Raw genomic sequence first — 12,728 nt, forward strand, 5'->3', positions numbered from 1 at the left:
ACCAGCCACAGCCGGACTGGCACAACCTCCTCGCGGTTGCGAACCAACCCACCACGCCACAAACCCTTTGGAGGTTTGGGATGGAGCTCCGGGCGTTTTTGAGTTTTAACTTTGGCTGTGGAACCTTAAACCTTGACCTATAAAGGAATTGAACCGTCAACATCAGGACTGAAAGGCTACTCTCTAACCAGCTGAGCTAAGTGTCCATGCTTTTCCTCTCGTTTTCTCACACCTATTCACTCTCTGTGTAGAATATTGGACTTAAAAAGTTGCTTCATCTAAGATTTGAACCTCTGACCTCAGGAACTCTAGTCTTTGTCTGAACCACGTGAGCTATTTGTACTCACACACTTCTTCTTCAACGTTGGAAGACTTTCAATAACAGATGAGCACAAACATGACTTCAGAAAGACCTCAGACTAATGAGGTATTTAACGATACATGTCCTCCTTAATAGCCCAAACAGTTGGTGCAGTGGTTAGTCCTCTTGCCTTTGAAACAAGAAGACCTTGGTTCGAGACCCAGTTGGAACAACGATCTTTGTGGAGTTTTTCATGTTCTCCCCGTGTGAGAATGTGGCTTTTCTACACATTGTCTGGCTTCCTCCCACAGTCCATCAATCATCTACCACTGTGTCGTGGGGGCTGCTGTGCCAAGCTCAACTGTCATAGGGTGATAGGCTGTGTTCACTCTGGACTGTTGGCCAGTCCATTCAAAACATGCAATACAGTGATGAGGTAAATTTCCACTTCAGGTAAGATTCGAACCCCTGACCATAGGAACGACAGTCCTTGTCCGAACCATGTGAGCTAGTTGTCCTTGTATGCTTTTTTTGTCCAATTTGGAAGTCTTTCAATAATAGAACTCATGACTTCACAGACCTCAGCCTTATGAAATATTTAACAACATCTGTCCCTCATCATGGACAGCGTGGTTGGTGTAGTGGTTAGTGCTCTTGCCTTTGAAACAAGAAGACCTCGGTTCGAGACCCATATGGAACAAGCATCTTTCTGGAGTTTTTCATGTTCTCCTTGTGTGTGCGCAGCTTTTCTCCGGGTTCTCTGGCCTCCTCCCACAGTCCATCAATCATCTACCACTTTGTCCTCCACTGGAGGGTGGTGGGGGCTGCTGTGCCAAGCTCAGCTGTCATAGGGTCATAGGCGGGGTTCACCCTGGACTGTTCGCCAGTCCATTCAAAACACGCAGTACAGTGATGAGGTAAATTTCCGCTTAAACAATGACTTCATGTAAGATTCGAACCCCTGACCACAGGAACGCCAGCCCAAGTCTGAACCATGTGAGCTATTTGTCTTTGCAAGCTTTTCGCACAATTTGGAAGTCTTTCAATAATAAAGTCCATGACTTCAAAAAAAATGTCAGACTGATGAAATATTTCAGAACGTTTGTCCCCGAACATGGACAACGTGGTTGGGATAGTGGTTAGTGCTCTTACCTTTGAAGCGAGAGGGTCCTAGTTCAAGCCCAGCTTGCAACAAGAGTCTTTGTGCATGGAGTTTTAGAGACTAACAACCTTTCAACACATTTACAAGTGTTTCAATAGCACATTCACAGAACTCAATTGGTCAATTTAGAGTGACCAATTAACCTCATCGCCATATTGCATGTTGTTGGGAGGAAGCCAGAGAACCCGGCGAAAAGCCACGCACACATGGGGAGAACATGAAAAACTCCACGCATTAGGACACTTGTTCAAACTGGGTCTTGAACCCTGAAAGTCTTGTTTCAAAGGCGAGAGCACTAACCACTACACCAACCACGCTGTCTAATTTCAGGGACAAAGGTTCTTCAATATTTCATCAGTCTGACATTTTTTTGAAGCCATGGGTTGTATTATTGAAAGACTTCCAAATTGATTGAAAAAGCATGCAAAGACAAATAGCTCACACGGTTCAGATGTGGACTGGCGTTCCTATGGTCAGGGGTTCGAATCTTACATGAAGTCAATGATTAAGCAGAAATTTACCTCATCACCGTACTGCATGTTTTGAATGGACTGGCGAACAGTGCAGGGTAAACCACGCCTATCACCCTATGACAGCTGAGCTTGGCACAGGACTCCCCGCAACCCTCCAGTGTAGGACAAAGCGGTAGATGATTGATGGACTGTAGGAGGAAGCCAGAGAAACGGGAGAAAAGCCACGCACACACAAGGAGAACATGAAAAACTCCAGAAAGATACTTGTTCCAAATGGGTCTTGAATCCTGAAAGTCTTGTTTCAAAGGCAAGAGCACTAACCACTACACCAACAACGTTGTCCATTTTTGGGGACAAACGTTCTAAAATATTTCATCAGTCTGATGTTTTTTTGAAGTCATGGGTTCTATTATTGAAAGACTTCCAAAGGTTGGAACACACCATGTGAGGACAAATAGCTCACAAGGTTAAGAGAAAGACTGGAGTTCCTCAGGTCAGGGGTTCGAAACTTGGATGAATTGAATTTTTAGGCATGCTATTCAACGCAGAGTGTAAATAAGTCTGAGAAAACATAAGGAAGAGTGTGGACAGTTAGCTCAACTGGTTAGAGAGCTGCCTTTCAGTCCTGACGTGGAGAGTTCAGTTCCTTTATACTTCAACGTTTAAGGTTCCACAGCCAAAGTGAAGAGTGAAAAACGCCCGGAGCTCCTTCCCAAACCTCCAAAGGGTTTGTGGCGTGGTGGGTTGGTTCGCAACCGCGAGGAGGTTGTGCCAGTCCGGCTGTGGCTGGTTCAAATCCAGCATGCTCCGAACACTTGGCCCCGGCGCCGGGGCCAAACTGGGGCCGGGGCTGGGCTGTGCTCCCCCGGCTCCCCACACTGGTAACAACAGGGGGTTATGCCATTTTATTTCACATTTTTTCCCCAGAAAATCCCCAAGAAATCCCATAAAATCACAAAAACAAAATGACAGGGGTCCACTCTCTGGACTGTTGACCACACAGTCGGGGTACCGGTGTCCAGCAACTGATGCTTAAAAATGATCAGTATATCAATTAGACTTCTGTGGGATTAATGTGTGCACATCATTTTTACATTGTTAACAGGTGAAAACTAGGGAGCGCTCAAAGTCACAAAATTCACTCAATAAATAATTACAGCGTTCAATAAGGACTACAATGTGACATTTATTCATTGATTCAAATTGGAATGAAATACATACACGTCTTATTAAATGTGACATTCATTCATTCAAATACCACAAAACATATCTAATGACTTGACTTTGACATGAATGATGTCATGGTCCTGTGTTGCAGTGCATCATGAATTGATTTAACGTGTCAAAGTCACCCATCAGCATCAAATCAACTGATGATGCACTGCAACACAGGACCATGAAATCATTCATTCAACAGTCAAGTCATTCTATATGTTGTTTTTTACATCAAATGAATTGGTATTTGAATGAATGAATGAATGAATGTCACATTTAATAAGACGTGTATGTATTTCATTCCAATTTGAATCAATGAATGAATGGCACATTGTAGTCATTATTGAATGGTGTATTTATTGATAGAATTTTGTGACTTTGAGTGGTCCCTAGTTTTCACCTGTTAACAATGTAAAAATGATGTGCACACATTAAACTCTCTGTTGACAAGTGCTGTTAACGTCGTCCGTGTGAGGTGATGAAATGACAGGTGAAAGAGTCATGGTTCGTTCCATAACAATGTTTTGAACTGATGTTATAAATAAACGTCAAACTTTTTTGTGGATTAGCATTACAAATAAACAAAATAAATGAACCTTTCAGTCCACTAGATGGTGCCAAGTGGTCACTGTTGTGTCAGTGTATCACAATGTATGAGTATCGCAATAAATCATATGATGTCTCTGATGATTTTAAAAAAATATATATATAAAGTAGGGATGCAACGATTACAGCATTATTAAACGATAACTAAATGAATTGTCAAATACTTTAATAATGGATTAATTGTTTGTTTTTTATTATAAATGTTGAACATTTTCCGGTTTCATTGTTCCTTGTAACAAAGAAGGAATTAAAACTGAATCATTTTTGGTTGGTGGATAAAAAAAGACATTTGAGAATCATCATTTGACGTGATATTAGCAATAGCAGTAGCAGGTGTAATCTGAACAACTGTGATCGGATGACTCGGATCAGATGTTAACAGCAGGTGTGAACAGAGCATCAACAGAACATCTAATAAATGTGTGGATCATTTTTAAGAATCAGTTACCACACATTTGTCCGTGCTGCTCCTCGTCCTCGTCCTCCTCCAGGTCAGCCAGGTCCTCCTGCACCTGCTGCAAACAATGCTGTAGATGAGTTACACTGTAAAGGACTTTAAAAATCCTAAAAAAAATTCTAAAATCTCAACATTTAAGGATTCTGATGTATTTAGTGACAGCGCTGGTGAAAGCCTCTTCTTACTCTTCACTGTAAAGTCATGGCTTGGGTTTTTCTTCTCTTATTGCCCTAAATTCTGATGATAATGACCTCTTTCAACGATGCTTGAAGACACATGAACTGTGTCTTTAACTGCAGCTGTTTGTAGGTGTTCAGTCATGGGACATGATGAGACAAAGTAGTATCCAGTTTAGAGTGTCCAAATGTGGTCATTGCAGTAAATGAGTGAAGAAATGTGAGTAAAATACATTAAAAGGTTTTTACTGTCAACTATATATTGGTCCATATCAACACAGGCACTTTTATTTATTCTACGAAACCACTGCTCCTGAACAGGGTTTTTTTTTTAAGATATTCTAGATACTAGATACTCAACAGTTTAAATGGTATGTTGACATTTTTTGTTGAGGACATTGTTTGACATTTTGGACAGTTTACTAAATAATCGATATACTCAGTTATATTTACATAAACAGTTCATATTTTAACTTTTTGTTGACATATTATTGGACATTATGGACAGTATCAAGAGGCAGTTGTTGACATCATACTGTATCATGACATATTTGACACAAAGTCAGTTTTTTGAAAACACACGTACATGGTTACACGGTGATCGTGTGTTTGCTGAGGAGCAGTGACGTCACATTAGCAGCAGTAGCAGGTGTAATCTGAACACGTGTGATCGGATCGCTCAGGTCTGATGTTAACAGCAGGTTTGAACAGAGCGTCAACAGAGAATCTAAGACATGTGGGGCTCGCATTTAAGCAGCAGTTACCATGTGTTTATTCCCGCTGCTCCTCGTCCTCTTCCTGTTTCTGTCTCGGCTTGGAAGAAGCTCCGACAAGGGAAGTGGAACATTCCACATAGCTCGACACAGAGGGGAGGAGTGGAATGTACCAAGTCACGGAAAGTACACAAAGGCTTTTTAAATCAGTGTGTCTTTGCGCAGGAGCAGCTCCACCTGTGATTAATCAACGTTCATGTCCTCGCTCAGAGCCGGCCCTGGGCATAGGCAGTATAGGCAAATGCTAGGGGCGCCGTCATCCGCAGGGGGCGCCGAAAACGGAGGAAAAAAAAAAAATATATATATTTTTTTTAATTATAAATACTTTTTTTTTTTTTTTTTTACCAGTGCCATTATTACTATTATTTCGAAATGTTATATAAGCCCACAGCGACATAAAGTCATAGCAAAGATTATTAAATAATGCATCGTAGTTACCGTTGTTGGATGTTGGAGCAGAGTGTTAGCTTGCTAGCTTACTTCAGACGATAGCAACATTGTTTAATAATCAATAAATAGCTGAGTCGATGTGTGTTAATGTTACTCCACCTTAAATTCATCAGGGACGTTTGGAAACTTAACATTAGGCCTGTTCAGGTGTTATTTTACAGGTGTCTTTAAAATAGTGGTGGTGGACCACCCAACTGTCTTAATGCGGATTTAAGAGACTTCCAACTGTTTTGCTTGCCTGACCGGGGGTACGACTCACTTGGGGTTGGTCACCTGGTGTGCTGTGACAGTCAGCAAGAGGTTAGGTGTGGTTCTGTTCCAGTGAACAACTGCCAGGACGGGAACTGAACCTACCACCTCACTGTTGAGACACAACCTGCTGGTTTAGAACAAAGCCACCACACCACTAAAGCCGCCTTCGTCTAGGGTTGCATGTCTGCTTTTAATCTTGAGTTTGGATGTGGAGCTTTAAAAGGACCTGCTCCTCACAAGAACTGAACCTATGATGTCAGGACATCACAGCAGCGTTCTTGTCCACTGAGCCACCTGCTCTTCGTAGTTCTTCAGGTTCTCTTAGGGCTTTTGACTGTTTACTTTGAACACTGAACTCAAACACTTGAGTTCATCATAAGACTTGAACTGACAACCTCAGACATACAAGTCTTGCTCTTCCAGAATAAGCTATTCTTACCAAACTGCAGAACAACATGTTGCTGGTATTTTTAACTTCTTATTTTGGCCTGAAGTTTGAAAGTAGTGCAGAATTTTAGTTGACAGTAAGAGTTGAACTCACAACCTCAGAGACACAAGTCATCTTCCGATGGAGCGAGTTATTTCTGCTGATTATCTTAAGGTGAATTTAAATTCTGCAGTTGTTCGAACCTGCAAGATGGCAAGGTAGATTCCACAACAGTGGGGTTGTCCCAGTCCAGCAGTCGACAGGTTCTGGTCCACAACCACAGCACTGCTCTGAACCTTATTACTCAGAAGGTTTTGACTGGTTGTATTGAAAATAGGATTATAGAATGTGGTCGTCATCTCTGCCTCAGTCTCCGACACATATCAGGTGATTATGAACAACATACTATACTATGACTTTTTTGATTGATTTTGGACGACATACAATACTATGACTTTTTTGACTGATTTTGGACGACATACTATACTATTACTTATTTGGCTGATTTTGGACGACATACTATTGTAATGAGTCAGGGAAGGACCCAAATACAGTACACGGAGGCAAGCAGAGAGTTGGTAATGACGTTTATTTAACCCAACGTTCAGCGATAGTCTTTCACCAGGGAGATGACAAGTCCGGTGCAGAGCTGTTCCGCCACAGGAACAAGCAGGCAGAATCCATTGTCGAGGGCGGAAGGCTGAGTAGATCACCAGGGTAGAGAAAGAGCAGGCAGGTCAGGGACAGGTAGGGTCGGTAACCAGGAAATCAATCCGAAAAACACGGGAGCGACTAGTACTGGCAACATGGAACGATCTGGCAGTGACTGCATGGTGGAGAGGAGTATATCTAGTGGGCTAATTAGTGATCTGGTGCAGCTGCTGTGAACAGGTGAATGGAGTTGAGCTAATGAGGAGGGAGTGGCTGGAAGGTGATGAGAAGGAGGGGCTGGTGAGCTGGGGTGAAATGAGATGACTGAGAGAGAAGATCCTGACAACTATACTATGATTTTTTGGGCGATTTTGGACGACATACTATACTATGACTTTTTTTGACTGATTTTGGTCGACATACTATACTATGACTTTTTTTGACTGATTTTGGTCGACATACTATACTATGACTTTTTTGACCGATTTTGGACGACATATTATACTATGACTTTTTTTGACTGATTTTGGACGACATATTATACTATGACTTTTATGACTGATTTTGGACGACATACTATACTATGACTTTTTTTGACTGATTTTGGTCGACATACTATACGATGACTTTTATGACTGATTTTGGACGACATATTATACTATGACTTTTATGACCGATTTTGGACGACATACTATACTATGACTTTTGACTGATTTTGGACGAAATACTATACTATGACTTTTTTGACTGATTTTGGACGACATACTATACTATGATTTTTTTGACTGATTTTGGACGACATACTATACTATGACTTTTTTTGACTGATTTTGGTCGACATACTATACTATGACTTTTTTGACCGATTTTGGACGACATACTATACGATGACTTTTATGACTTATTTTGGACGACATATTATACTATGACTTTTATGACTGATTTTGGACGACATACTATACTATGACTTTTTTGGGTCATTTTGGACGACATACTATACTATGACTTTTTTTGACTGATTTTGGACGACATACTATACTATGACTTTTATGACTGATTTTGGACGACATACTATACTATGACTTTTATGACTGATTTTGGACGACATACTATACGACGACTTTTATGACTGATTTTGGACGACATACTATACTATGACTTTTTTGGGTCATTTTGGACGACATACTATACTATGACTTTTTTGACCGATTTTGGATGACATAACATTTTTTGGGTGATTTTGGATGATATACTATACTATGTCATTTCATGACATTATTTCAATTAAATTAAAATGTATTTGTACAGCAACAAATCACAACATACATTATCTCAAGGCACTGTCCATAGCCAACATTATAGGGAGCAGAGAAACCCAACAATTAGTATGCAAAATGTCATAGACGTTAAACACCACAACAAGCTCTCCTCCTCTGGGATCACCTGAATCCTGTGTCTAAATCTGTTTGCCAAACAGGGTTCACTGCAGTCTACACACAAACGTAGCCGAGTATGTATGTGTGTCTTATTTACAGTGGGGCTGTGACCCTGCTCCCATAAAGACTCCATGTGTTTTACATGGCAGTCAACTGTGAATGGGCACAGGTCGGCGCGTGTGTGGGAGTTGAGGAGCTTCCAGCAGGACTGGGCACATCTGCAGACAAACTTTTTCACACAGGCTCTCCAATCCCAAGCCAGGATCAACAGGGCACAGCCCCTTCATCCTCACATCTCACCATCTAAGTAACATGAAGGGGGGGGGAGAACCACTGAAGTTCATGATAATGAAATAACTCATGTCACACAAGAGCAGAATCACAGCTGAGGTATGATAGATTATCCACATGTAGGATCAAAAACAGCTTGACGCAGATACTGTTACACTGTCGCTGTAATCAGCTTTTCACATCATGGTGTTTTTATGGTTCAAAAAGCTATGAAAGACAACCCATTATATTTATTTGGAGAAAATCTATATTTTATATTTGAACATTTCAAAAGTGTCACACTTTATTGTTCAGCCATAATGGAAATGAAGTAAAAAAATCCTTTTTGATCATTTCAAATCCAAAGTGACATATTTCAAGAGCTTAGAATATAATTTCCCAGAAACATAAAGTAATTAATGTGCTTCAAGTGCCAAATTTTAGATAATTAATTATGCTGTATGTTGCAAAATATTGTCACAGTCAAAATATCTAAGGAAAAATATGACTTTTCTAAAGTATCTCGATGAACGAGCACTGTGTTCATATTTGGGAGGAACGAGTCCTCGGGCTCAGAGCACAGGGCCATTGTTCTTCCAATCTCAAGGGGATTGAGCCATTATCATGAATCTGGAGGCTCAGTGGGGTGGGGGTGGGGGTGGGGGTGGTGGTGGAAGAGGACACTCAACTTTCACCCATGAGGATCAGAGGCTGAATGGGTGCAGAGTTACTATTATGCCCCTGGAAATTTATCCCATGCTCCGAGCAGGGTGCAGATAAAACTTAACCCAGGCGAGCACTGCTACAGCGTACTCTTATAATAATGTACATTTTTTTCCCGCCTCCGCTTTTACTATTTTGAACCTTTTGGGGTGATTTAAAAGAGAAATATAACACAATGAAATACATGGTATGCTCTTTCTTGTAATGCCAAACCTTCGTCTCACAACCAGAAACATCTATCCTTTTTTTTTGAGAGAATGGAAGAAATGTGAAATCCACAATGATAAATTCATAAAAGGTTAAGTCTCTTATGGGATACGTTTATTTCTGGCTGTTGGGCCTGTTCTCTATTACCAACTCAAGTCATTTGACCATAGATAATGTCCTAATTGAAATTAAAACCAGGGCTTTGATTAGCAGCCATCATACATGCCATAAAGTAAGGACTTGAAAGGACACTTTAGAATGGAATCAATCACCGAACCTTATCCGTAACGGTGTGTTTCCATTTTGCCTCTTATCTCCAGCTGAATGGAGTTGGACTCCACTGCCAGCGGATTATTGACAAATAACAAGAACATTATGTTGATCATAAACAGTATTCCAGTATTCCAGCAGCAGGCTAAGAGCTGACAGGTTAGACAAGCAGAAGGACAGAAACAGCTTTAGGAGGAGCCATGTGAAAATCCCATCACCCTCTGATGTGCCTGCCGTAGCTCACAGCGGGGATCGACACAGAAACAACAAGCTCCGTCCGTGTTTTGTGTACCATTTGTTTATAACCACTGTCTCTATTGTGCTTGGAAGACTGGACTCTTTTAAGTGACAGATGGGTGGCACCTTTGAACATGTCTTGTGGTCCAGCAGCCTCTACCATGAGGTAAAAACGCACCAGTCGCTTCACAAAAACTAAATCTGAGCGCTTGCTGTGTTTGAGCTGCAGTCAGGATGAGGGGGGTGAATACTGGTAATGCAACTAATCAAGCACAATAAAGTATTGCCAGAGCTGAGTTTGGCCCAGTTGCCAAATTCCACTGTGGTCTGCATGTGAACAAACACTAGTACACCTATAGTTTGAGTCCACGCGGACCATAGATGCTGACGGTGCATACTCCCTGTATCTCAACACTTTTCAATCCAGATGTAACGTGCTGCTTTTGGTCAAACGAGGCAACAAAGAGTGCCATCTTGGATGTTTGCTACGTGTGTACAAGTCTGTACTCCAAACTCCTGGAGAGAAATCGTCACTTTTATAACGGACTGTGAGATTAACCTTTAGTGCTCACACAGCACAAGTCGCCGGGGGGGATTATAGGTCACATATTCAGGCTTTACAAAATAGGTTGGTTTTTTTATGTGTGTGTGTGTGTTGAGTCACTGTTCTGATTCATTTTATAATCGCATTTTTAAGTAGTGATATAAAGTCGCGATAATTGTGCAGAAGTCACAAAATAGACCGCTTTTCTTTCATTTTTGTTATGAACAAAAACAAGCCAAGCGAACTTTGAACCGTGCCATATTTCCACATTTCCCGAATTAAATCTGAGTTCAAATATTTTGAGTACTTTTTGTTTGAAAACAAGGATACAAGACACTCTATATTGCACATTCTAATAGCCTCTGTATATAATGTACGTTTTAACAGTAACGGGGGGAAAAAAAGCAGCGTAAATGCTCTGTGTTCTAAGGGTTAAGTGTGTGTGACAGAAACTACGTGCAAGTATGTGCATACGGAAATGCGAAGTCGCTATCAAAGGACACGGAAGTATGACACCGCTCTTTCCCATATGTGTGTGCATGTTGCAGGCTGCTGTACAAACATGGCTCTAGAAACCACTGTTCTTGCCCAAGTACACATTAAAGGCTTATTCTAAGGCTATGAAAACATACGATAACATTTTTTTATTTTAAAGCGATGATCAAGGGTCGTACTTTTAATTCTGCCCCGAGAAACCCTCACAAATGTTACACACTGGACCTTTAAAGGAGACCATTCAATGAAGACATTAACCGATGATGTAATCAGGTGACATAGTTTCATTAGTAAATGGAGACTTCTAGAGTTGTATTTGAATGCAGAGCAGCACTTACTGCAATGTCTGCGAATTAGATCATGCTTTTATAATCCACTAAACTGTCCTGAGATTTGTTGTGTTATTTACCGTCCATGAAGCAGCTGCAGGACATCATCACTCTTTACTTTTCAGCCAGACCAACACTGAGCTATATATCATACTTCTCTTTTTTTGGGGTGGATTTCCTTCTGGATGTCCCGTGGCATCACAGGCGGCAGCGCTATCTCTCACTGAGGTGGCACTGTATGGAGCTTTATCGCGGCGTCTGACGAGGTGCCGCTGAAGAGGAGCAAAAAGGCAGTGATGGAGGTGGGGGAGCATCACTTGGCTGGGGAGATGTCGACAGAGTCCATTGGCGATCCAGTTCTTTACAGGCCTCTCTCCATCCGCTCCCCCTCTGGTAAGCAAGGGGGCTGAGGGAAGGTATAGGAATCACATGGACAGGCAACAGCCCAGCTGCAGGCTTTTAAACACATACAATAGATAAACTGTGCTGATACATCTGGACCTCATGAATATCAGGTCTGTTAGATTTTGGTTGGCAGAGGCGTGAGAGCACCAAAGCATCCTTATACGTGATTAAAGCTCCCTTCTTTAAGGATTACAAAGGTATTTTGAATGCGTGACCATGCTTGTGTGAAAGTGCACTGCAGGTCCAAAGTCGGCGGTGCACTTTTTCGTCTGTCGAGATACATTTGAGAGCAACTGGTTCTGGTTCATGTCTTTCAGTTTCAACTTCAGAAGCTTTTACAGTGCTGAGGAAAAAAATAAAGTGTTTTTAAGGCTACAATCAACAAGCTGATATCTAAATAATTCAAACCAAACGTTTTGCTTACAGAGAGGATCTTAATTCAGGCCTGTGCTGACAATTTTCCCCTGAAAGCAAACCTTGAAATAAAATCCTCCTAAGCCCTCGGTCTTCCCCTCCAGAGTGTCGTTAAACTCTGGCTGTGTATGGACATGATTACAGAGTGCCACAGCTTTTACATCAGTGCACAACCTTGACTTCCAGCAGGAAACCTGCTGCACGGGTCAATTGGATCCATACCCAGTTTGGCTTAAAGGCGGTGGATGTTGTCCGTGACGCCGCACCTGAGAGTCCAACTGCACCACCGTCCATGTCTGCAAGTGTAAATAAATAAAACACAGCTTGTAGGAAGTTGTGTTAGTCTTGGCAGAGAGCATGGATGTGGAGTTTTTTTGTGCGAGTCAGTGTTTTGCATGTAGCCATGGCGAGGGAGGCCTGTGTGCGAGCAGTGCTGCCTGCGGCCCACAGCAGCG

Source organism: Solea solea, chromosome 4 (assembly GCF_958295425.1).
Source record: "Solea solea chromosome 4, fSolSol10.1, whole genome shotgun sequence".
In the NCBI taxonomy this organism is placed as follows: domain Eukaryota; kingdom Metazoa; phylum Chordata; class Actinopteri; order Pleuronectiformes; family Soleidae; genus Solea; species Solea solea.